Source organism: Lolium perenne, chromosome 4 (genome assembly GCF_019359855.2).
Source record: "Lolium perenne isolate Kyuss_39 chromosome 4, Kyuss_2.0, whole genome shotgun sequence".
Lineage (NCBI taxonomy): Eukaryota > Viridiplantae > Streptophyta > Magnoliopsida > Poales > Poaceae > Lolium > Lolium perenne.
This window is the reverse complement of record NC_067247.2, coordinates 288,202,248-288,211,085: the sequence shown is the minus strand read 5'-3', so window position 1 is coordinate 288,211,085 and position 8,838 is coordinate 288,202,248. Positions and strand designations below refer to the sequence as shown.

Below are 8,838 nucleotides of genomic sequence, written 5' to 3'. Positions count from 1 at the left end.
CTTCTTCGGACTTCTGGAAGCTTCGTGGCAAAATAGGACCCTGGGCGTTGATTTCGTCCAATTCCGAGAATATTTCGTTACTAGGATTTCTGAAACCAAAAACAGCAGAAACAAAGAATCGGCACTTCGGCATCTTGTTAATAGGTTAGTTCCAGAAAATGCATGAATATGACATAAAGTGTGCATAAAACATGTAGATATCATCAATAATGTGGCATGGAACATAAGAAATTATCGATACGTCGGAGACGTATCACTCTCCTTGGTGAATTTCCACCAACATTTATTTTCCTTCTTCCGGTTCCACACACCTTTGGAGGACACCGGTAACACTTCTTTTGTACACCTCACCATTGATGATAGTGTAGGCCTTGGACCTTCTTTGGATCCTTCTTGATTCGTTTTCGTCAACCGGCAGGGTGCCGTTGATCAGGAATTCCTTTATAGGTTCAACCCAAATTGGTGCTTCCCGAACCAGAAACACTGGTACGTCTATCTCCATACTGTCCACCAGCATAGCTTCTTCCGGTTTAGATCCTGCAGTCCCCGGGTTTCCTTCGTCAATGTCCATTGGCACAATGTGTGACTCCGGTACAAAGATTGACTCCGATTTCGGACTCGGTTTAATGGATGGTGTCCTTAGGTGAGCCAAAGCCACTACGGAAGGAATTTCCTGCCGGGAGGAACCTAGCTTAGAGAGAGTATCCGCAGCTTCATTTTCCGCGCGCGGCACATGGTGAAACTCACAGCCCTCGAAGAAGCCTGCAATCTTTTCCACATGAAACCGGTATGAGGCCATGTTGGCATATTTTGCGTCCCAATCTCCGGAACATTGCTGCACCACAAGATCTGAATCGCCATAGCATGATCCGGTGCGCACCGATTTCTTTTGCAACCTTGAGCCCATGGATCAGAGCTTCATACTCAGCTACATTGTTTGATGCTCTGAAGTGTACTTGCAGAACATACCGGAGATGATCTCCCTTTGGTGAAGTTAGGACCACACCGGCACCCAGACCCTCCTTGAGTTTGGATCCATCAAAGTGCATCTTCTAGTACTCTACCTTGTGTTCCGGTGGTTTGTATTGCATTTCCGCCCAATCGACCAGAAAATCAGCCAAGGCTTGTGATTTTATGGCGTCCCTTCTTTTGTATACTGACACATATGGTGATATCTGAATTGCCCATTTAGCAATCCTGCCGCTAGCATCCTTGTTGCACATGATATCTGAAATGGGTGCCTCACTCACCACTTTCATGGGGTGTTCCTCAAAATAGTGCTTGAGCTTCGTGGCAGCCATGAACACACCGTAGGTTATTTTCTGGAAGTGAGGGTGATGTCTACGGGAGCTTCTATTCTTGTAGACAGTGTTGGGCCTCCAAGAGCAGAGGTTTGTAGAACAGCAGCAAGTTTCCCTTAAGTGGATCACCCAAGGTTTATCGATCTCAGGGAGGAAGAGGTCAAAGATATCCCTCTCATGCAACCCTGCAACCACAAAGCAAGAAGTCTCTTGTGTCCCCAACACACCTAATAGGTGCACTAGTTCGGCGAAGAGATAGTGAAATACAGGTGGTATGAATAAATATGAGCAGTAGCAATGGCACCAGAAAAGTGCTTGCTGGCGTGTAGTTGATGGTGGTAATATTGCAGACAGTAGAAATGCAGTAAAACAGTAAACAAGCAGCGATAGCAGTATTTGGGAACAAGGCCTAGGGATCATACTTTCACTAGTGGACACTCTCAACATTGATCACAGAACAGAATAAATAGATAGATGCTAGACTCTACACCCTCTTGTTGGATGATGAACACCACTAACTGTGTAGGATTACACGAACCCTCAATGCCGGAGTTAACAAGCTCCACAATATTCAATGTTCATATTTAAATAACCTTAGAGTGCATGACAGATCAACATAACCAAACCAAGTACTAACATAGCATGCACACTGTCACCTTCACGCTACGAAAGGAGGCATAGATCACATCAATACCATCATAGTAATAGTTAACTTCATAATCTACAAGAGATCACAATCATAGCCTACGCCAAGTACTAACACGATGCACACACTGTCACCATTACACCGTGCAGGAGGAATAAACTACTTTAATAACATCACTAGAGTAGCACATAGATGAATAGTGATACAAAACACATTGCAATCATAAAGAGATATAAATAAGCACTTCACTATGCCATTCATAACAATGAATAAGTATTCTGTGAAATATAGCCTAAGAGACCCACACGATGCACACACTGTCACCTTTACACACGTGGGACAAGGAGTCTCCGGAGATCACATAAGTAAAACCCACTTGACTAGCATAATGACATCTAGATTACAAGCATCATCATATGAATCTCAATCATGTAAGGCAGCTCATGAGATTATTGTATTGAAGTACATAGGAGAGAGATTAACCACATAGCTACCGGTACAGCCCCGAGCCTCGATGGAGAACTACTCCCTCCTCATGGGAGACAACAGCGTTGATGAAGATGGCGGTGGTGTCGATGGAGAAGCCTTCCGGGGGCACTTCCCCGTCCCGGCGGCGTGCCGGAACAGAGACTCCTGTCCCCCAGATCTTGGCTTCGCGATGGCGGCGGCTCTGGATGGTTTCTCATACCGTGGCTTTTTCGTATCGAGGTTTTAGGTCTGGGACCTTTATATAGGCGAAGAGGCGGAGTCAGAGGGGCGACGAGGCGGTGAGGGGGTATGGCGGCGCGGCCAGGGCTTGGGCCGCGCAGGCCACCCTCATGGGGCCCCTGTGGCCCACCTCTGGTCCTTCCCGGGTGTTCTGGAAGCTTCGTGTAAAAATAGGATGCTGGGCGTTGATTTCGTCCGATTCCGAGAATATTTCCTTACTAGGATTTCTGAAACCAAAAACAGCAGAAAACAGGAACTGGCCTTTCGGCATCTCGTCAATAGGTTAGTTCCGGAAAACGCATAAATATGACATAAAGTGTGCATAAAACATGTAGATATCATCAATAATGTGGCATGGAACATAAGAAATTATCGATACGTCGAAGACGTATCAGCATCCCCAAGCTTAGTTTCTGCTCGTCCCGAGCAAGTAAACGATAACAAAGATAATTTCTGGAGTGACATGCCATCATAACCTTGATCATACTATTATAAGCATATGTAATGAATGCAGAGATTCTAAGCAATGGTAAATGACATGAGTAAACAAATGAATCATATAGCAAAGACTTTTCATGAATAGTACTTCAAGACAAGCATCAATAAGTCTTGCATAAGAGTTAACTCATAAAGCAATAATTCGAAGTAAAGGTATTGAAGCAACACAAAGGAAGATTAAGTTTCAGCAGTTGCTTTCAACTTGTAACATGTATATCTCATGGATAGTTGTCAATGCAAAGTATTATAATAAGTGCAATATGCAAGTATGTAGGAATCAATGCACAGTTCACACAAGTGTTTGATTCTTGAGGTGGAGAGAGATAGGTGAACTGACTCAACATAACAGTAGAAGAATGGTCCTTCAAAGAGGAAAGCATCGATTGCTATATTTGTGCTAGAGCTTTGATTTTGAAAACATATAGAGAGCATAAAAGTAAAGTTTTGAGAGGTGTTTGTTGTTGTCAACGAATGGTAGTGGGCACTCTAACCCCCTTGCCAGACAAACCTTCAAAGAGCGGCTCCCATTTTATTTTTATTTTTGTGTGGCACTCCTTCCAACCTTTGTTTCACAAACCATGGCTAACCGAATCCTTCGGGTGCCTGCCAACAATCTCATACCATGAAGGAGTGCCTTTTTTATTTTAGTTTTATTATGATGACACTCCTCCCCACCTTTGCTTTCTCAAGCCATGGCTAACCGAATCCTTCGGGTGCCGTCCAACAATCACATACCATGGAGGAGTGTCTATTTTTTTGTTAATTAATTTAGGACTGGGAATCCCATTGCCAGCTCTTTTTGCAAAATTATTGGATAAGCGGATGAAGCCACTAGTCCATTGGTGAAAGTTGCCCAACAAGATTGAAAGATAAACACCACATACTTCCTCATGAGCTATAAAACATTGACACAAATCAGAGGTGATAAATTTTGAATTGTTTAAAGGTAGCACTCAAGCAATTTACTTTGGAATGGCGGAGAAATACCATGTAGTAGGTAGGTATGGTGGACACAAATGGCATAGTGGTTGGCTCAAGGATTTTGGATGCATGAGAAGTATTCCCTCTCGATACAAGGATTAGGCTAGCAATGTTATTTGGAACAAACACAAGTATGAAGCGGTGCAGCAAAACTCACATAAAAGACATATTGTAAACATTATAAGACTCTACACCGTCTTCCTTGTTGTTCAACCCAATACTAGAAATTATCTAGACCTTAGAGAGACCAAATATGCAAACCAAATTTTAGCATGCTCTATGTATTTCTTCATTAATGAGTGCAAAGTATATGATGCAAGAGCTTAAACATGAGCACAACAATTGCCAAGTATCACATTATCCAAGACATTATAGCAATTACTACATGTATCATTTTCCAATTCCAACCATATCTCTACTACTTAAAAAAGGGGAAGAGGTTCCGTCGTCAGCCAATACGTGGTCCGTTTCGTTCATCGTCCGCGCTCCCGCATACCACGCCTCGTGGAGAAAACGGGTAGTGAAAACAGCCCCCTCACTCCCTCAGTCAACCCCACCCATGCCCCGCATCAAGCTCCGCTTCAGTGTCCTACATCGCCGCGATTTTTGTACACATCACCGCCTACTCGCCGCCTTGGAGCCACCCCTGCAAGGCTGCTACGTCGCCAGCCCACGCACGCCCCCTTCCGCTCGCCCTGACGCCTGCACCCACGAGACCGATCCAGGGATTCGTTGCTCATGCCGGGAACCTCTTAACCAGGAGTCTGGAATTAGGCGGGAAGGATCCAATCCACCTCTCGCCACTGTGGATTGACGCATAGGACATGGGATGGCTCTGGTCTCCATCAGCGAAGAAAATCAGGTCCTCAAACTCTCCGGTTTGGTATCCCTGTACCTTAATTTCCTGGATGGAGGGTTGAACTCTCTGATGTGCTCAGATTGATATTCTAGGATTCCCGTTATTCATCCCCTATTGATGCCCGCCTCACTACACATTTCAATTCCGGCTCTCTTGGTACAGATCCGATGGTGGGAACTGTCGTTCCAGATTTAATTAGTTGCCACACTCATCTCGCGCCGATGTGTTGGGATGGATGCCGCCGCCGTCCAACTCAGCCCTCGATGGTACTCCATGAACTGTGTCGCCAAGTCCTTTCAGAGTTTGCCCAGAGCTCTCGACCAGGCGCTACGTGCACGAATATGCTTTTTAGGCCGTTGTATGGTCCTTCAGATTTTCCTCATCTCCATGTTTCAAATATTTGGCCCTATAGTGAATAGTACATGGGATGTTCAGCGTTGGTTAAATAATAGATATGCAATTTCATGTTATATCTTTGGCATCACTGTATCTGCAAATGTTTATAACAAATAGAAACTGAGTTGGATTTTATTTATTTGCTTCATTGCTAATTTTTACCATGGTGGATTTGAGTGTTTCTGAACAGTCTGTTTCTTACAACAAATATACACAAATGCTGAATAATATTTTCTTCAAAAGTCTATTTGTTCCGTTCTGAGCACTAACTTTCGGATGAGCAACCTTCTATGGCAGTAAGTCAAAACCAAGGCTTCTATTTATAAGAGTATGATTAGGTAATGACGCATGTGGAGACCCTGTAGTTGAGATTTTTTTATGTAAACTTTGACATGCCAATGGTATAAAAGAGGATGCCCAGCAACCCTGGAGCTTTTGAGTTGAAACAAGGAGTTACCATAGTTCAGTATGTCCATTAAATACATGCATCAGGATTTTAGAATACTTGTTATTCACTAATTCTAGCGTTCTCTTATCAGGAAAGCTCTTCTCGATGTTCCAAGGAACTTACTAAAGACACCAGGGAAGATAATATTTGAGCCGAGGATGTGAGATGTTATTTATGGATGAGTGACCGGAATGCCATTCTGCGATATGATCATGAATAAGGTACTATGCTTCCTCGATGTTCAAATATTGATAGATTTCCTTTACATCGACATTTCTTATTGTGTAACTTGCTGCATAATTGGGTTCGCAAAAAATAAGTAACTTTTAAATGTAATCCAGTTGAATCTAAAATTGAATTGGCGGAAGATATTTCCATCTTAGACTAAGACATGATCACTTCAATCAAACAAGGATGGTTTTACAGCCTTCCATGGTTTACATGTGGGCCATAGTGGAACTCTCTCAGGTGTCTTAATGGCGTGTCATGGTGTAGACATGCCCAACCGACAATGGCCAGTGACATGTGTTCTTTAGGCTATTATTCACCTTTGTATTGTCATTTTGTTCAAACCATGCAATATGACATTAGATTTCCCAGGAGGGGCTAGATGCAAGCAACATGTACAATTCATGTTTGTAGATTCAGTTGGATGCTTGCCAGATTTTCAATCTATACATCTCTGCTAGGTTAACTGACTCTTTCATGGCCAATTAGTAATGCTTTAAAAAAGCTTCAGTCAAAAGCAGGTGGTACGATCCAATGATCGGCTCGAGTTTGGCCTTCTAATTTTGAAGGATGATGTCAAGTCTTGCTGTGTAGCCTGCGTTTCATGTACACTTTTCCTTCTAGAATTTGTAAGGTTTATTTTGTTCTTCTTAGTTCTTCTAAATCCATGTGTTCGTCGGTTACAATCTTCGTGCCAGCATGCAATTCCAAAGTTTATGTTTTCTTTAACACTCAATTCTCGGTGTCAACACTTCGTCTCAATACCACAGGGTGCTAGCATCCGAAGAAGTGAACAGTTAGCTGGATCCGAAGAAGAGGTACATCACGCCGTATGGTGCTCCTCCTATCACAGCTCTTATCTAGACAGGTAAGTGTTTTGGAATTGGCAAAATGTCGATATTCTGTCTCAGTTACACTGCATTAAAAATATTCTGCTGCAGAGTATATATTCTCAAATAAAATTGCGTTTTGGTTCACCACTCCTGAAGTGCCTGCGGATGAAATCAGTCTCATATTGATAATAGTGAATAGCTTCCTCCCTCACATGGTTGCTACACTTTCAACTTGATTGCATCTTTTGTTTACATTCCTTCTTGGACTACCTTTGATGTGAGATTTATTGAGCAGATAAAAATTTGCTGAAGTAAATATATGGAGATATATTTTATTCTGGTCTCTATTTTCAATTTAGAATTCAAATGCAAATTCATGGAAACTTTCGTATGCTTCGAAAGAGTGGTATGAAAACAAATTCACACCTTATGCAGTGGTTTCCTTGAGACCAAAGTTATTGATTGTGCCCTGAGAATATGGGGACCTACTACGAGGGATGTGATACCACATGTAGAGAGTGATGATGATTTTTAAGAGCTTTCATTTGGATAATCTACAGGACAAGGAGAGTACAATGGTAGGAGTTCAATACTTTATAGCAAGAAACCTCTGTTTATCCTATTAAGATGTTGTTCCATTACGAAATTTTGGTAAAAATTCAACCAGAAAACATCAAATGTATACTATTTCATCTAGCCTCTGTGAAATGAGAATCTGAAGTTCGATCTTCTAACATGACCTTTGTTTCGTACATGCACTATTTATTGACATGCCAAAGCGGATGAGATATTCAGGCTATAGGTTTCCTGTCATAAAAGGATATTTTGCTATCCATATCCTTATTGTGCATCTGTTTTTCTTAATTGTTTGGTAAGTACTATATTGCAAAAAGAATTTGATTTTGTAGCATGCACGAGTTTTACTATGGATATGTAGAAATATATATCTGTTGTAACTTTTCATCTTTCTAGGACAATATGCTTGTATAGTTGTATTGATCATTTTCTGTCTTCTCCCTATTTCCCACATGGAATGCAATATAAGAGATCTTGAATTATCTTGAAATAAGAAATGACTGCTGCAATTAACTTTTGTCGAAGCATATCTGTTGACGTTTGCCTCTTCTCCCTTTTAGGGGTTGTGATCTACACCATGTATGAAAAAGTATGGTAAGCAGTCAAGCATGGATGTGGATACTACATTAGCAGGACACCAAAGAATTATAGAGAACATGCGAAGATGTGGTGCAATATGTTCCATCATACTGTCTTTCACCAATTGGCATGCTTGTTTTTACCAATACATTGAAAGTGTAGATGTCATATGAAAGGGAAGCAACAAGGCTGAATAACCTAATTGTAATTAGGGTCGACAACGTCAAAAATTTGGACAAAGCTGAAATTAATCGATGCTGAGTTTGTCAAAGCATGGTTGAAAGTTGTAATGTTATTTTGTAACTACGTGCATGTATTTAGTTAAAATTTATATATGCTTTAGTTACTAATTCTGAACATTGATATAGAATTTGGTTTTACACTACTTTCTGGCGTAAAAAATAAGACATGTCATGAGCTTTCAAGAGATAATTATGACTTGTTTATTTAGGTACACATGGACGAGGGTTGTTGCTTTATATACATATGACGATGAATTATAGATTCTCATATAATTAAATTTTATTGAAAATATAATCTACTTAAGTTTTCATATACACTATATATTACTATATTAACATGTGCAATAGATAGAAAAAAATTTGAGCCGTGCAACGCACGGGCATTTAACTAGTAACAATTTAACGAAGAAGAAGCTTCGCCATGAATATTAAAGGCTAAGAACACATGTGTTCATATGAACCAGCGGAGCGTGTCTCTCTCCCACACAAGCATTTATTTATTCAAACAAAACAAAAACAAAAGCAAAAAGACGCGCCAAGTAA

General features: G+C 41.2%; 1 long non-coding RNA gene across 3 annotated transcripts; it reads left to right on the top strand.

Moving 5' to 3' along the window:
• Positions 1–4,688: 4,688 nt before the first annotated feature.
• Positions 4,689–8,388, top strand: LOC127295687 (uncharacterized). 3 transcript variants are annotated; one of them, XR_007848011.2, is made up of 4 exons: positions 4,689–4,996; positions 5,929–6,058; positions 6,836–7,476; positions 8,035–8,388. It is a non-coding gene; the product is annotated as an uncharacterized lncRNA (long non-coding RNA). The 3 variants fall into 3 exon arrangements; XR_007848012.2 differs by having other exon boundaries at positions 4,693–4,996; positions 6,836–6,933; positions 7,007–8,388; XR_007848010.2 differs by having other exon boundaries at positions 4,693–4,996; positions 6,836–8,388.
• Positions 8,389–8,838: the final 450 nt, after the last annotated feature.